Raw genomic sequence first — 18,674 nt, 5'->3', positions numbered from 1 at the left:
TCTGCGTCCAATTATTACAGAAATTGAGTTCTACAAGACTCCAGGATTCGTGATAAGGTGATACTATGAATTCACTTCTTTAATTGAAATGTATAAGTGTACCTTACGCTACATATATGTATGTATGTATGTATGTATGTCCAATTGCTTTGACAATACAAATGAATTGAATTGAGAGGGAGAGAGAGAGAGAGAGAGAGAGAGAGACAGACAGACAGACTGACAAACAGAAAAACAGACAGACACAGACACACACACACACAGAGCCAGCCAGCCAGCCAGCTCAGCGATGACATCACGAGCCTCTCTCAGCTGACTGCTATGACATCACAGAGCACGTACATTCCGTTGCTTGCCGTCTGTCAACCACTCAGTCACTGCCAGCCAGACTGGCTGGCTGGCTGGATGTGGGGGCTGCTTGCTGCTGCTGCGTACCTTAGCAAGCTTATTTGCTTGACCGGCCTTCCTACTCCTCTGCCCACATGCCCACCTATGCCCGATCTGCTGTTCACCTGGATCACAGCTCCGCCCCAACAAGGCAGAGCCCCCCAAGAATGGTACAAACTCACCCACGATCCCCTCCACGGAAAGCTTTAGCAAAAGGCAAAAGCGTTATACGTAATGAAGAGGAACCCGAGTCCAAGACGCATCCGACCAGCCATACATATTTGTGTGTATTAAAGATCACATTTTCTTACATTTAGTTTTTCTGTACTTTATTACATCTTATTGTGATTTATAAAAGTATTGTTTCTTTTCCATATGTATGTATGTATGTGTGTGTGTGTGTGTGTGTGTGTGTGTGCCTGTCTCTGTGTGAAAGTGTGTGTGTGTGTGTGTGTGTGTGTGTATATGTCTCTCTGTGAAAGTGTGTGTGTGGGTGTGACAGTGTGTGTGAGTGTCTGTCTGTCTGTCTGTCATGTAACTCGCACATCTGTGAGGGCACCATTTTTGCAGAAAGAGATGTACACATTTTGGAGCAACATATGCTGCCATCCAGACATCATCTTTTCCAGTGACGTCCCTGCATTTTCAAACAGATCACATTTTATTACACTTTGTTTATCTGTACTTTATTACATCTTATTGTGATTTATACTTGTAATGTTTCTTTTCCATATATATGTATGTACAGTGGGGGAAAAAAGTAATTGATCCCCTGCTGATTTTGTACGTTTGCCCACTGACAAAGAAATGATCAGTCTATAATTTTAATGGTAGGTGTATTTTAGCAGTGAGAGACAGAATAACAACAAGAAAATCCAGAAAAATGCATTTCAAAAAAGTTATAAATTGATTTGCATGTTAATGAGGGAAATAAGTATTTGACCCATTTTCAATGCCCTGGCTTAGGGTTCTCACCCATGATTTGACAGTACATGGCCCCGTCCATCGTCCCTTTGATGCGGTGCAGTTGTCCTGTCCCCTTAGCAGAAAAACAGCCCCAAAGCATAATGTTTCCACCTCCATGTTTGATGGTGGGAATGGTGTTCTTGGGGTCATTCCTCCTCCTCCAAACACGGCGAGTTGAGTTGATGGCAAAGAGCTTGATTTTGGTCTCATCTGAGACCACTTTCACCCAGTTCTCCTCTGAATCATTCAGATGTTCATTGGCAAACTTCAGACGGGTCTGTACATGTGCTTTCTTGAGCAGGGGGACCTTGCGGGCGCTGCAGGATTTCAGTCCTTCACGGCATGGTGTGTTACCAATTGTTTTCTTGGTGACTATGGTCCCAGCTACCTTGAGATCATTAACAAGATCCTCCCATGTAGTTCTGGGCTGATTCCTCACCGTTCTCATGATCATTGAAACTCCACGAGGTGAGATCTTGCATGGAGCCCCAGACTGAGGGAGACTGACAGTTATTTTGTGTTTCTTCCATTTGCGAATAATCGCACCAACTGTTGTCACCTTCTCACCAAGCTGCTTGGTGATGGTCTTGTAGCCCATTCCAGCCTTGTGTAGGTCTACAATCTTGTCCCTGACATCCTTGGACAGCTCTTTGGCCATGGTGGAGAGTTTGGAATCTGATTGATTGATTGCTTCTGTGGACAAGTGTCTTTTATACAGGTAACGAGCTGAGATTAGGAGCACTCCCTTTAAGAGAGTGCTCCTAATCTCAGCTCGTTACCTGTATGAAAGACACCTGGGAGCCAGAAATCTTGCTGATTGATAGGGGATCAAATACTTATTTCCCTCATTAACATGCAAATCAATTTATAACTTTTTTGAAATGCGTTTTTCTGGATTTTCTTGTTGTTATTCTGTCTCTCACTGCTAAAATACACCTACCATTAAAATTATAGACTGATCATTTCTTTGTCAGTGGGCAAACGTACAAAATCAGCAGGGGATCAAATACTTTTTTCCCTCACTGTATGTATGTATGTATGTATGTATGTAAGTGTGTGTGTGTCTGTCTCTGTGTGAAAGTGTGTGTGTGTGTCTGTCTGTGAAAGTGATTGTGTGTGAAAGTGTGTGTGTCTGTCTGTCTGTCTGTGAAAGTGTGTGTGTGTGTGTGTGTGCGTGTGTCTGTCTGTGAAAGTGTGTGTTTGTGTGTGTATGGGTGTGACAGTGTGTATGAGTGTCTGTCATGTAACTCGCACATCTGTGAGGGCACCATTTTTGCAGAAAGAGATGTACACATTTTGGAGCAACATATGCTGCCATCCAGACATCGTCTTTTCCAGGGATGTACCTGCATTTTTCAGCAGGATAACGCCAAACCACATTCTGCCCAGATTTCAAGCGCATGGTTGCATAGGCAGAGAGTGCGGGTGCTAGCATGGCCTGCCTGCAGTCCTGACCTGTCTCCGAATTGAGAATGTGTGGCGCACTATGAAGTGCAAATTAAGACAACGAAGGCCCTGTGCAGTTGCGCAGCTGAGGAAATGCATAATGGATGAATGGGGGAAAATCCCGCTTGCTAAACTTAACCAAGTGGTGTCTTCAGTGCCCAAGTGCTTAATAAGTGTTATTAAAAGAAAAGGTGATGTTACATAGTGGTAAACAGTCGACTGTCCCAACTTTCTTGGTTTCTTTTCACTGCTAATGAGATGCTGTAGAGTGAGTTAGTTATATTGCTTTCAGGAGCTCTAATCGTATTGATGAGTTCATGCAGCATTTGTAATTGAATTTCAAAAAGAAATCTTTGCTGTCTGGCCTGTGTGTATGGGATGTACTCTGTCAATCTTTGGCTAACAACTGAAACATTGGTAGAACAGAAATGGCAACATAAAAAAGAAAAGTACATTTTAAAAGAGCACATTAAATAGGATGAATATACAGTTTTTTACAATCACTTTGTCACTAATTTCAGAACCTTGATGTCATTTTTCAAAACTCTAGACACAAAACTCAAAACGGTCATCACTTGTAACACAGGCTGTCCAATGTTCAAAACATTGCATTGTGCATTCATATCTTTAAAGAAACCTAGCACTTGCAGACTTGTTGGTTCAAATAACTCATTTATCATGAAATACCATAGTAACATAGTAACACAGAAGATACCGATAGTTTCACTGTGTAGTTGTTCGTACAATCATTAAATATTGTAGTACAAAATATGTGATTCATGTTTCATTATGGTACTACACATAAATACATCACTGTAAAAGGACTAGTAGAGAGAATACTACAGACACAGTGGAATCATTGAACAAAATCTGAAATGTATTGATGCAATACAATCAAATCACACCATAGGTTTCTTTGAAGCCATGCAACAATAATTAGCTACAAAAAAGAACAAAACTACAGTAAAATGTCAACTGCAGTGTTCCTCACCTGGCTTAGTGTAAAACAAAGGATTGATTACTGTACTTCTGAATTTCCATCAGCCCTGTGTTCAGGTTCAGGTTCTCACAACCATTTTTCACAAGAGGCATTTTGAAACTGAACATACCTGAACATACTCAGTCATCAGCTGCTTCACTCTGTCTGCATTTCTTTCAAAAGGCACACTATACTCTGTGCTACACATTGGTATGCAGTATACAGTCATTTGACAATTGAGAGTAGCCTAATGTTTAGTGCATGCTGAAGACTTGCCGCTTCTCAGTACGGACATTTCTGATGATTGAGGCCACAGTTGATCCTGAGTTGATTCTGAGGTTTGATTGAATCATTGTAGCTGCCTCAGTCATGGTCATGCCATGATTTACAACATGTTCTACAACTATTTCTCGGATTTCACTGGACACTATTTGCTGTTGCTGCCGCTGTCTGGTCCGTGGCCTTGTCCTCTACCACGTTCCCCCAACACCTCTCAAATGAGGCCCATGGCTGCCTCTCTGGTGAGGCCTAAGCCCTCCTCTATGACGAGGCCCACGACCACCTCTCAGAAGGGGTGCATGTCCCCTTCCATTCCTTTGACCACCACGTCTTCCTCCTCCCACTGCTTGACCTCTATTGTGACCTGGATCACCTGCCGGCTCCATGTTATCACTGTGTTGCTCGGGTGGATAGCACTCATTTCACTCGATACTCGTACCACAATGTGAAATCAATCATCAATAACCAGTTGGCAGTATTGGAAAAGCAATTACAAGGGCCTGCATACATACAGTAATGTCAAATCTGATGTGGAAGAACAATCATCTTCAACCAGGTTGGAGCGTTAGTTGCAATGCCTTTAATACACGCAGCGTGGAGAGGAACAGTGACTCAAGAAGATCCCAAAGTCGCTCTGCCTTCATTTTAACAGTCGGAGCTTTTATACACAAAAATCAAAGAGCTGGTTATAATCAGAAAGTCATTACTATGTTATCTTAAAAGTTAGCTAAGCAGAATTTATATCATTATAGGACAGAGTTCATAGATCAACACATGGATTAGGGAGCAGGCACTTCAATCATACTGTTTGACATTGTCTCCAAGATTCTCATCGTAAATAACAAGCAGAAATCAAACTACCTTCTGGCCTGACCTTCTAGCTTGACCTTATCTTTCTTAAGTATACAAGAGAGAAAAACAGGTATTAGAGAAAGAATTTCTAACTTTCCTTCCACACTGAAAACATGGTGTGGAAAAGTGCTACATGATGATGAATGATGATGAAATATTACATCCATAGATAATGTAGTCCAACTGGTTCATGCTCCTCGGTTATTGGTGTCAATGGATCTCATTATCCTGAAACTTTCATGATCGAAACATGGAATACTGTTCGTCAGTTTCCATAAAACTATGAATTAAGAGTAATGCAACAGTCACTTATCATTTTGAGCAGCTGTATCAATTGATAGTTAGATCTTTGTAATGAAATGAATAGACAGTGATCTCAGATGTAATGTGTGAATTGCATTTTGAAATGGTAATACTTTGACGTTAAGTTGTATCATTTTAGTTCAATGAACAAATGATCTGAGGTTGATGTGTATTGTATCCAAGCAATTGAAAAATGTGCATTTTGATCATCGGGTGTGAGTTTTGTGTCTAGAGTTTTGAAAAATGACATCAAGGTTCTGAAATGAGTGCCAAAGTGATTGTAAAAAAGTGTAATATCAGGGGACAGTGGCTATTACTGATCTGGCCTTCCGTGGCCTCTGTATTAATGTAACAGGTCACATTGTATGTGTACACTGATACTTGATAGTATAATATAGTACAAGTAAAAAACATACATAGGTATCATAGAAGTATTTTGCAGAAATGATTATGGATACTTATCAAAATGGAGAGGAAATGCTAAATCCAGTCTCCCCAGGCTGAGCTTCTATTGCTACACCTGCTAAGTGGCTGCTGGCCCCACTATATGGATAGAGCCACACCAAGTACAAGAGTCTCCCCATTGCTATTTATATCTCCCTATCCAGTCTTCTATACGTGTCAGGTATACAAGTGTGTGTGTGTGTGTGTGTGTGTGTGTGTCTGTCTGTCTGTCTGTGAAAGTGTGTGTGTGTGTGTGTGTGTGTGAAAGTGTGTGTGAGTGTCTGTCTGTCTGTCTGTCATGTAACTTGCACATCTGTTAGGGCACCATTAATGCAGAGATGTACACATATTGTTTATTTTCCATATATATGTATGTATGTATGTATGCATGTCCAATTGCTTTGACAATACAAATGCACTGAATTGAGACAGAGAGAGAGAGAGAGAGAGAGAGAGAGGTGCTAAGGCACATTTGTAACATAAATTAGGGAACATTTGAAACATGCTTAGGGAACATTCATAAGAACATAAGAACATAAGAACATAAGAAAGTTTACAAACGAGAGGAGGCCATTCGACCCATCATGCTCGTTTGGTGTCCATTAATATCTAAGTGATCCATGGATCCTATCCAGTCTATTTTTAAATGTTCCCAAACTTTCAGCTTCTACCACTTTCCATCTTGAATGCCTTGAAGCCCAATTTCCATTTGTGTCCCCTGGTTCGTGTGTCCCTGCTGATCTGGAAAAGCTCCTCTGGTTTGAGGAACCTTTCATGATTTTGAAGACTTGGATCAAGTCCCCACGTAATCTCCTCTGTTCCAGGGTGAAAAGGTTCAGTTCCCTTAGTCTCTCCGAGTAGGACTTTCCCTTCAGACCTGGAATAAGTCTGGTTGCTCTCCTCTGAACTGTCTCTAAAGCAGCAATATCCTTCTTGAAGTGTGGTGCCCAGAACTGTACACAGTATTCCAGATGAGGTCTAGCGCATTGTACAGTCTTAACATTACTTCCCTTGTTTTAAATTCTACACTTTTGACGATATACCCTAGCATTCTGTATGCCTTTTGTATTGCTTCCTCACATTGTTTGGATGGAGAAAGTGAATCCACATAGATTCCTAGGTCTTTCTCATGCATTACTTCATCTAGATCTGTACCTCCCATAGTGTAATTATAGTGGACATTTTTGTTTTACTGCATGTATTACCTTGCACTTGTCCACATTGAATTTCATTTGCCAGGTGTCAGCCCACAACTGAATTTATCTAAGTTCCTCTGAATAGCATGTGCTGCCAAGATTGTATCTGCTAAGCCACCTATTTTAGTATCATCTGCAAATTTGACAAGGTTGCTAAGTATCCCAGAGTCCAGATCATTAATATAGATTAGAAAAAGCAAAGGCCCTAGTACTGATCCCTGTGGAACTCCACTAACAACCTCACTCCAGTTAGAAGTGACTCCTCTAATCTGTTTCCTATACATCAACCAGTTCATAATCCATCTACTTACATGACCCTGAATGCCTACAGCTTCCAATTTGAGGATCAGTCTTTGGTGTGGAACCTTATCAAAAGCTTTTTGGAAATCTAAGTATATCATATCATATGCTTTCACGTGATCTACAGCTGCAGTTCCATGTTCAAAAAAATGTATTAAGTTAGTAAGACATGATCTGCCTCGTCTAAACCCATGTTGACTATCTCCAAGAATATGGTTTTCATTGAGATGCTCCTCTATTTTCTGTCTAATCATTTTTTCCAACATTTTACAGGTGATGCAGGTGAGACTGATTGGTCTGTAATTTCCTGGCTCAGTTTTGTCCCCTTTCTTGTGGATTGGTATGAAATTTGCTGTCTTCCAGTCAGTGGGAACATCCCCTGTTCTAAGTGTCATTTGAAATAATCGAGTTAACGGCCTATACATAATTTCCCTCATTTCTTTAAGTACTGTTTGAAATATCCCATCTGGCCCAGGTGATTTGTTTGATTTTAATTCTGCTAGTCCCTTTAGTACCTCCTCCTCATTTATCCTGATCTCTCTTAGGGTTTGACTGGATTGATTGTCAACCTGTGGCATGTCATCTGTTTTTTCTTTTGTAAAAACCTCTGTGAAATACTCATTTAGAATATTTGCCACATCTTGTTCGTTTTCCAAGATACCTCCATTTTTGCCCTTTATCTGTTTCACCTCCTCCTTAATTGACCGCTTGCTGTTGTAATTTTGAAAAAAGCTCATTGCATTGGTTGTAGCTCCAAGAGCTATGTTTCTTTCTATTTCCCTCTTTGCTTTCCTGATCCCTTTCTTAAGATCTCTTTGCAGCTCAACATATTCTATGTATTTTGTTTCATCACCATCCCTTTTGTATGTGCTATACAACATTTTCTTCCTCTTTATATTTTTTTGCATGCCTCTGGTTTGTATGTATGTATGTATGTATGTATGTATGTATGTATGTATGTATGTATGTATGTATGTGTGGAAGGAAAGTTAGAAATTCTTTTCTCACAACTGTTTTTCTTTCTTGTATACTTAAGAAAGATAAGGTCAAGCTAGAAGGTCAGGAGGCCATAAGGTATTTTGATTTCTCTTTGTTATTTACAATGAGAACCTTGGAGACAATGTCAAACAGAATGACCTACGTGCCTGTTCCCTAATACCATGTATAGACCTATGAACTCTGTTCGATAATGATATATGTTCTGCTTAGTTAGCCTTTAAGATAACATAGTAATGACTTTCTAGCATGTATGTATGTATGTATATATATATATATATATATATATGTATGAATGTATGTATGTCCAATTGCTTTTGACAATACAAATGAATTGAGAGGGAGAGAGAGAGAGAGAGAGACAGACAGACAGACTGACAAACAGAAAAACAGACACACACACAAACACACACACACACACAGCCAGCCAGCCCGCCAGCCAGCCAGTCAGCCAGCCAGCTCAGCGATGACATCACGAGCCTCTCTCAGCTGACTGCTATGACATCACAGAGCACGTACATTCCGTTGCTTGCCGTCTGTCAACCACTCAGTCACTGCCAGCCAGACTGGCTGGCTGGCTGGATGTGGGGGCTGCTTGCTGCTGCTGCGTACCTTAGCAAGCTTATTTGCTTGACCGGCCTTCCTACTCCTCTGCCCACATGCCCACCTATGCCTCTACTCCAAGATACTTATACAATAGAAAAACTATGGTAATAATATTATAGCCCAAGACAAAAAATATTAATCTTTCTAGACTGTATTAAAGTTCAGCACTTCGGAAAAATAGAATTATTTTGTATTTCAATAAAACAAAAATTATTACTGGTATCCACACACCCAACCAATGTAAATGTCACGGACGGTGTTAATTAGCTCCTTAATCACCATTACTTATTATATTTATATTTCACTTCACTTTATGCAATATGGCTTGTGTATTTTGTTTGGTTCTATATTGCCATTATTTTGTGTGTTGATTATCTTTCACTTTATTGTTTAATTTGTTATTCACGTATTATTTTGAAAGTTTGCACGCGTGCCTTATTATTTTTGTTTCTTCTTTCTTTCACAACTCACCTGGGTCCACCTGCACTCTTCACACGCGTCCCCACTTAATCACCCTGCCCTGGGAGAGGAGAGGATTATCTGCTGTAGTCCACTTTCCAATGTGGGAGGTCTCTGCGGCTCATATCTCATTCAATTATTTATTCATTTATCCTACATCAAGTTTATTTATTTTCCCACGTTTCATTCAATCACCATCAGAAGCTCTCTGTGCTAAAAGTGGCAGCACATTTGTCTCATACACATCAAACTCACCTTTTCCTGCTTCCCATGCCTTATCAACTTACTCAGACCCTCGTCAACTTACTCAAACCCTCTTCAACTTTGGTTAACATTGCTCTGCATTCTAACAGCTATTCTTTCTCCTATTCTTAATTTCTTACAAGAAATGTATTCAGGTTTTTTTTATCAATATGTTTTATTTATATTTATACAGATGTCACTCCATTATTCGTTTATTGAAGTCATATATGTACCTAACAAAATATTAGCCAATAGGCCATTGATCTCAATAATGATTCCCATAATCCTAGGACACCTTCTCTTTTACTCTTCCTTTCCATTCTTACTTTTCTCCTGTAAAGCATTTTATATTACTTGAGCTTACTTATTCTATAGTTGTAATCTTATACTTCTGCGGTATCTTACCCTTTTCCTACATCACTCATCTTAAAACCATGGTCTACTTTGACTTTCATTTCAGGTATTATATGCTAGGCACCAATAACCAAACATTTTCTGAAAGACTGTAACATGTCACCAGACTGTTTACATTCTCCTGCTTTCACAGGCTGTCAGGGCTGCACCAGGCTCTCTTCTAGCCTTTCGTTTCCTTGAATTTGACTTTTGACAGAGCTTGTCCATAACATGATGTTTAACAAACAAATTCTGGTTCTTCTTGTGGAGACACCATGACTATTTATGTATTACTATTATTATCCATCTGTTTATTCAATGTATATTTTGGATTACTTTTCTTATAATAGTCTTTCTTTCTGATTTCTGATGCTTGAGGCACTCTGTATAGAGCCAAAGATCCTCATGAATATGATAAATCTGTTGTTACATTTTTAAATATAATTCTAAAATGATTGCCAAAACATAGACATTTACCTTATATCACCTTCAAACTATACATATACATAAACACACAAAGCACATACACATTGATATCTAAAGATAATTCAGATATCCGATCTGTGGCATGTTTTATTGACCCTGCAGTGTCTCAAACAGCCCTTATAACTTATTATTTAAGCTTATGATTATTTAGAATAAAATGTCAAATAATCCCACTCGATTATTTCATTATTTCACTATCTCAGTTTTCTTGATCCATTGTGAAAAAGTTCTGTTATTTCCTCCTCATCTGTAGAGGCTACATTAGCCCACTCCCCGGTCTGATATTCTCGTAGTAACTGTATCCAAATGTTGGGCGGACATTTAGCCTTCACGATGATGTGTACATCGTGCGGGTGAAGGAGGTGAATAACCATCTTTTCATCTAGAATATCCCAAAAAGTTGTGTTACCCTGGTTTGGTTTTAATTTTGGGAGGGACGCCCATATCATTTCTTTTTCTCCTGGGGAGAAGGGGACATGGGTTTTAGTCGTATAGACTATTGATTGACCTTCCTCTTTACTCTGTCTAGTTTTGACTTGCATGGGTGCAGCTGGGACCGTTTTCAGAGCGGTCAGATCTGGATACAATGTATTATTATAACCAAAATCAGTGATTGATTTATATTCCGGATTATATGGGGGAGGAGCGCTAGCAAAACCTCCTTTTTCATATTCCCATGCTTTGCGATCTAAATCATCCCAATCGGGCCTGTCGTCCTTGGAGTGATCTGTGTCGCGACGCGCTCCTAACACGGCAGCACATCGCGCACCTACACCTTCACCTTTTCTGACCACTTTTCTTGCCCTTCTAATTTGCCTTGTAGTTCTATTAATTCTATCGTATTTTTCACAACTTCTGCTCTCAATTCACATTACTGTTTATGATGATCTTCCATTTCTGTTATTTTCTTTTCTTGATTCTCACCAACCTGACACAATATCACAATTCCTTTCTCTGTCTTATCTGGTTGTTGTTGCTTCCACCAGTCCCGGTGCTCCTTCGGAGACCAGTCTTTCTCCCAACTTCCTTCCAACATTTTCTTCTCTACATTCTGTTTTTTTATTTCTCAAAAAACCAATAATGCTGGTGTCACTCACTGTGACGATTTATCTGAAATATTACATTATTATATATTATATTATGTATATATATTATAATAAAAACAAACACTCCAGTAAGGTACGGACACCCGTACATGACACTGGCTAAGGTAAGGGAACCCATAAACAACCATAAGCACCCCCGGACCTAGGACAGCCTGTAACTTGCTAACTTGCTAACTGTTTTGTTTGCTTCTCATCGTTTGCTGCTAGTTGCATGCCAAACGAGTTCGTTCTGTCCAAAATATAAGCTTTTTTTCTTCTAATAAACTCAATACAAATACAGTGCACTAGCAACTATTTCCCTTTCAAAAGTTGTAGTCCCGTTTCAGTTAAAACAAAATGTGTTCTTCAAACAAAGAAAATACTTGTGTTTCTTTTCCCTCTTTACCTGCTCTTATCACAAAGCTTCTCAACACAATCTCAGGTGCAGGTGCACTCTGCGCTATCCTTTGCCCGAGCTTTGTCCAGGAAAACTCACTGTAGCCATCTTAGTTCAACACGGGCTCTCCTTACCTGCGAGTCACACGGGTCCAGTTCACTTTGCAAGTGAACAGTCTCTTCTCAGAAACAATAAGGAAACTTGGAAAGAAACACAATCCCAGGTCGGTGTTAAAAAAAAGTTCTTTGTTTTCATATTAAAAGAAAACATTTGTATTTTCTCTGCACACTTCACAGCTCCAATTAGCACACTCAACTAATCCCTGCCCCCCTCAGAACCGTCACTAAAGAAAGGTACTCACAGTCATTTTAAATATGACATCCTGTAGTGCTTGTTTTCAAAATATGATCTTATTATCACTTGAACCAAATAAATCCTTTGACCCACTAATACCAAATTACAGTTAGGGGGGCCACAGATGTGATTTGAAAATACGATCTTCCATGTCTTTCTGTTGTGTTTTGACCTGGGGATCTGTAATTGTCCAAGTGGCTACTGCACATGTACTTATTTAATGTTAAATGTGTTATTTAATTAGGCTTGGTTCTGGTGAGCATGTACAAGACGTCAGCTTTTTAAATAACTGTGTGTATTGGATCATACACATTTTAGAAATACTCTCTCAAACTTCCCGCATTGGTACCTCACCAGGGAGGTAGAAAACAGCAATAGCATTGAAAAAGTGTGATTGTAGTTCTGCTCTTCTGCAATATATTTCTACAATATCTTTAACATCTTCTTTAACATTGTTTTAAAGGCTGGGACCAATATGGTGGAATATCTCCAACACACGGACATTGAGAGACTCGACCCCTTTGTGCTGCTGCTCAGAGACCAACTCTCAGTTGTCTCTGAGTAGGCTATGGATCAACTTCCTTTCCTAATATGAAGGAGACCATGGATACAAAACCTATGAAAAACAGGTGATTATTGTTATTCTTCTCATTATAAACTACTTAATACATCTCTCGCATAAAGTACAACAGGATAGTGGTGACGTCATTCAGGATTGGATTGCCATTGGTCAAAAGCCCTCTGAGAGAAATTGTGTGGCGACACTCCACACTCTTAGAAGAAATTGTTCTGCACAGAACCATAAAGGGTTCCTCGAGTAATCGCTCTGGTGGATCCCTTTATGGTTCTATGTAGAACCCCTTCAAAGGGGTTACATGAAGAACCCCCAAACATAGCGTTCTACACAGAACCATTCGTTTTAAAATGTTATATATAGAACCCATTCAAAAGGGGGACACGTGCTATACCTGAATTTGTTTTCCAAATACAATCTTTAAAAAATGTATGAGTTCATATATACAAACACACATACACAACGTAGAAATCGCACTACTAGTGAAGTAACTTCATTTACATTATATGCCACAACTCCTCAATTTGGAACGCAAAAACAAGACATCTGATGTAAAAGTGTAAACTAATTACGAACAGCACTTTTGATTTTTATCTTCAATTCAGGGGCTACTTATTCGAACAGTAAACTGTATTCTCTCTTCAGAGTGACTGGAATGTTTTTGCCTACATTCAACTTAAATATGAAAGTTTCCAAAAACGGCATAGTTTTCTTTAAGGCTATTCAATGCCAAACACAAAATTCTCTCTGCTTTCAGTGCTTGTCCTTCAGCACAATTACACAGGTTCATGATGTTCTCATTTCAATACATTGTTTTCTTATTTAAACTATTTGACTTTGAGCTTACATTGAGAATAAAATCACTTTTGCAAGTAAAACCTGGCCAAGAAAGGAAGCAGCACTACAATAAAACAATACACAGAATACAAAGCAGTTCCTTCAAAAGTGAAAGTGATAAAGAGTGATGTCTGTCAGTAAATTACGTTGAGATACATATTGGTTATTTTGAATTAGGAGTCCAACTTCAATAACTTCTATTAACAAGCCAAAATACAGATCAGAATTACGGGTAATTGAAAATAATATGTAGCGCCTAGGTAAGCTTGGATGTGTTCAGAGAAACACTAAAAACGGACCTTCCTCACACCCGTCTTGTTGAGGTGGACGTGGTCATACAGGTGATGTGGCTGGATGTCTCAGTGGTGTGCCAGGTGGACGTTGGGGAGGAGGGCACATCTTCGGGATACTTCTGCGTTGATGGCCTGGATGATGTGCAGGGGCACGTCTGTGCGGGGCAGCAGTGTGGAGATGGTGATTTTGGCAGTTTGGAATTCCTCTGTGGCTTTCTTTGCCACCTGTCTCAGGGCTGAGGCCACATCGCCCCTGCGGGCACTCAGGTCGTTAGTGCCGGTGTGGATGAGGATGTGTTTGACCTGGCACAGCCTCCTCTTGGAGAGCAGCTCCAGGGCTCTCTGTGCTGTCGGGCACCAAAGCTTTTTCACTTTTCGCCCAGGGAAGAGGCGCCTCTCATCCAGGAACTTCCCATTGGAGTCGCTCAGAATGACCACCTCTGTGTTGACCTGCCACTCCGGGTTTTGCGTCGGGAGTGGTGGGGGCAGCGGGTGTGTTTTAGGGGAGTGGCGTTTCAGGGGTTTGTGTATTAGTGGCAGGTCTGGTGATAGTGGGGGTGTCAGGAGTGGTGGGGAGTGTGGGTGGATCAGTGGGTGCGTCAGTGGGTGCGTCAGGGGTTGTAGGTGTTGTGGGGTCAGTGCAGTGCAGTCTCTGTGCTCCTCTCTTAGCTTCTCCAGCTGGCTCTGCAGGCTCCTCAGCTGGCAGTGCTGGGGTGTCCTGGTCAGCTCCTCCCTCGCTCTGTGCAGCTCCGTCCTCAGGGTTTGGCTCTGCTCCTCCTGGTCTCTCACTGCTGCTCTCAGCTCATGGATCTCAGCCTTGTGGTGCATCTTTAGTCCCTGAACTCCGCAAACTTCAGCTCCAGCACTGATAGGCATTCCTTTAGTGTTTTAATGTTGCTGGAGAGTTTTGGGGAGACAGGGGGGCAGTCTGTGGGAGATGGGGCACTGTCTGGCTCCGTGTGGCTGGGGGCAGACTGCAGGGTGGCCGGCTCTGGCTCGTGTTTCTCTACCTCAGTCTCCTGCTTTGAGGTGTGGAAGCCGAGAGCTAATTGGTCCAGGCTGCTCTCGCTGTCCTGCACCATGATGGTCCCGTTGTGGTATACATTAAAAGTGAGCATCACACTGTCTGTGTCTTTCTCTACCAGCACTGAGATCTGCCTGCCTCTGCTAATGCCCCTCTTGTTGTTATTGGCGTATGTTTGGCACAGGGTTTTGTGAAAGGCGGTGGGGTACTGAGTGTAGAACAGTAGATTGTTCTTGACCCTGTTTTCTCCTTTACCGGTGTAGTCTAGGATGAGGGTCTCAGGAGATGCTCTCATCACAGCTTGTTTGTAGTCCTTCTTAGCCTGTGCAGAGCGAATGTCTTCAGGGTATCGGATTTCAAAAGGCAGCTCTGCAGTCAGACTGCTGTTCGATAGATTTGTATCAGTCTCAGTGGCAGTTGGGCTCTCTCCTACTGTCACTCTATTCAAATTGGAGCTCTGCATTTTCATTGGCTGAGTCAACTACTGAGAATGCTTATTTATTTTATTAATACATATTTTTTTGTTTAATTATTTGTCTCTATAGGTGAAAGGTCTTACCTCCAATTCTTGTCTTCAGCTTTTCTTTTCTGACTTTTCTTCCTGAACTGTCTCTCTGCTTTCTTCTTTTTGTGTTTCTCTTAAAATTATTATTTTTTGAATACTTTTTCTTCTGAATTTCTATTCCATGTCTTCTGTGTATGTTTATAGTGCTATATATTCATTTGTAAATGACAAATTAAATCCGCTTATGTATAAAAACAAATGTTTTTTAGGAGCTCATATTCCTCTCTCTCTCTCTCTCTCTCTCTCTCTCTCTCCCTCTCTCTCTCTCTTTCTCTCTCTCCCTCTCAATTCAATTCATTTGTATTGTCAAAGCAATTGGACATACATACATATACATACATACATACATACATACATACATACATACATACATCTACACGGAAAATAAATAATAGAATTATGAATCACAATAAGATGTAATGAAGTACAGAAAATGAAAATGTAAAAAAATGTGATCTTTAATACATACAAATAAAGAAAATAGGTTTACTATTTCCAGATTCCTTTTTTGAAATACAATGACATGCATAACAAACAAGTATTTACATTATATTTACAGCCGGTGCTCGTGTGTCACTGTGTCCCTCAGGCTGTGGTAGGCGCTGACATATTGGGCAGCCAGGGTGGCTGTGTGTCCCTCCCCCAGGAGGACTGGCGTTTTTCTTTTTTCTCAGTTTTGTCACAGGTTGGGTGGGCATCCATTATGTTGTTACAGAATTTGTCCCTTATTTTGGGCTAAAGCTTTCCGTGGAGGGGAACGTGGATCAGTTTGTACCATTTTTGGGAGAATCTGCCTTGTTGGGGCGGAGCTGTGACCAGGTGAACAGTAGATCGGGCATAGGTGGGCATGTGGGCAGAGGAGTTGGAAGGCCGGTCAAGCAAATAAGCTTGCTAAGGTACGCAGCAGCAGCAAGCATCCCCCACATCCAGCCAGCCAGCCAGTCTGGCTGGCAGTGACTGAGTGGTTGTCAGACGGCAAGCAACGGAATGTACGTGCTCTGTGATGTCATAGCAGTCAGCTGAGAGAGGCTCGTGATGTCATCGCTGAGCTGGCTGGCTGGCTGGCTCTGTGTGTGTGTGTGTATGTCTGTGTGTGTGTGTGTGTGTCTGTTTGTCTGTTTTTCAGTCTGTCTGTCTCTCTCTCTCTCTCTCTCTCTCTCTCTCTCTCTCTCTCTCCCTCTCAATTCAATTCATTTGTATTGTCAAAGCAATTGGACATACATACATTCATACATACATATATATATATATATATATATATATATATATATATATATACATACATACATGCATACATGCTAGAAAGTCATTACTATGTTATCTTAAAGGCTAACTAAGCAGAACATATATCATTATAGAACAGAGTCCATAGGTCTACACATGGTTTTAGGGAACAGGCACGTAGGTCATACCGTTTGACATTGTTTCCAAGGTTCTCATCGTAAATAACAAACAGAAATCAAACTAGCTTCTGGCCTGACCTTCTAGCTTGACTCTATCTTTCCGCCTTATATACTTGGTGAATAATTGAGGAAGTAGCACCAAGTGACTACATTAGGCTGCCTGAGGGTTTCTGGGGAGTGTAGTTGTCTAGGGTCGGTTTTCTTCCCTAGAGTGCAGACCTTGCAGCAGACCTGGCCTGACATATCTGCCATGTATGACCCTGCCCCTTGGTTGGTCCCACATCCTCCCCCCCAGCTGCGACCCCATAGGTCGAGCGACAGCCGCAAAAAAGCATGCACCCGGGACAGCCCATCAACATTCCCCATGGCCTTCCCTGGCCTGTGCTGCAGGGTGAAATGAAAATGTTGGAGACTCAAAAACCACCTCATCACACGGGCATTCCTGTCTTTCGAACGATGCATCCAAGTGAGGGGGGCATGGTCAGTGATCAGGGTGAAGTGCCTGCCCAACAAATAGTATCGAAGACTGTCCAAAGCCCACTTCACTGCCAAACATTCTTTTTCAACTACCAAATAATTTATTTCATTGGATTCCAACTTTCTGCTAAGGAACAACACCGGGTGTTCGTGATCACCCATTCTTTGGGACAAAACCACTCTGATCCCCACCTCAGAGGCGTCCGTCTGGACTATAAATTCTTTCTGAAAGTCAGGTACCATTAAAACGGGGTTGCGGCAGAGCGCCTCCTGTAGGCTCCGGAAAGCCCGGTTTGCTGTATCACCCCATCTAACCATATTGGGTTCTGTAGCCTTAGTCATATCAGTCAGAGGGGCCGCTAAGGTAGCATAGTTGGGAATAAACCTCCGGTAATACCCAGTTAACCCTAAAAATGCCCTAACCTGCTTTTTATTGACAGGCCTAGGCCAAGAGTTTATGGCTTCAACCTTGGATATTTGGGGTTTCACCATACCCCTCCCTACTGTATAGCCCAAGTATTTGGCCTCTTCCAACCCCAAATTGCATTTGGTTGGATTAGCCATCAGGCCTGCTGCATGTATTGAATCCAATACCGCTTGGAGCTGAGACAAATGTGATTCCCAATCTGGACTGTGAATGACCACATCATCTAAATATGCTGCCGCATACGTCCTGTGTGGTCTAAGTATGTGGTCCATCAACCTTTGAAAGGTGGCAGGAGCACCATGCAGGCCAAAGGGCATCACTGTGTAGTGAAACAGACCATCTGGGGTTGCAAAGGCTGTTTTTTCTTTGGCACCCGGGGTCAAGGGAATCTGCCAGTAGCCCTTGGCTAAGTCAATAGTTGAAATATAGCGAGCATTCCCAATATTCTCTAACAATTCATCTACTCGGGGCATTGGGTATGCATCAAACTTTGAAATTTCATTAACCTTTCTAAAATCATTACAGAATCTCCAGGAGCCATCAGGTTTGGAAACCATGACTATAGGGCTGGACCACTCACTGTGGGATTCTTCAATAACCCCTGCCTCCAGCATTTCCTTAACCTCATTTCTAATAGTGTTCCTGCGAGCTTCTGGTACCCTGTAAGGCCTCATATTTACCTTCTTTCCTGGGAGAGACACAATGTTGTGAGAGACTAAATGGGTACGCCCCGGTATGCCTGAGAAAACTTCCCTATTACGTATTATCAAGTCGTTCACCTCCTTCAACTGGTCAGGTGACAAGGCAGCTGCAATATTCACCTTCGGTGTCCCTAGTGGCTGAGGGGGGTAAGTCAACATCAACACTTCCCTGTCCTTCCAGGCTTTTATTAAGTTGACATGA

General features: G+C 41.3%; 1 non-coding gene across 1 annotated transcript; it reads right to left on the bottom strand.

The window, feature by feature from the left end:
• Positions 1–526: 526 nt before the first annotated feature.
• LOC136739592 (U5 spliceosomal RNA) lies at positions 527–641 on the bottom strand. Its single transcript, XR_010812916.1, has one exon. It is a non-coding gene; the product is annotated as a U5 spliceosomal RNA (small nuclear RNA).
• Between the last annotated feature and the right edge of the window lie 18,033 nt (positions 642–18,674).

This window comes from Amia ocellicauda, unplaced genomic scaffold (assembly GCF_036373705.1).
Source record: "Amia ocellicauda isolate fAmiCal2 unplaced genomic scaffold, fAmiCal2.hap1 HAP1_SCAFFOLD_61, whole genome shotgun sequence".
NCBI lineage: Eukaryota > Metazoa > Chordata > Actinopteri > Amiiformes > Amiidae > Amia > Amia ocellicauda.
The sequence above is the reverse complement of the archived record's forward strand: the minus strand, read 5'-3'. Positions and strand labels throughout refer to the sequence as shown.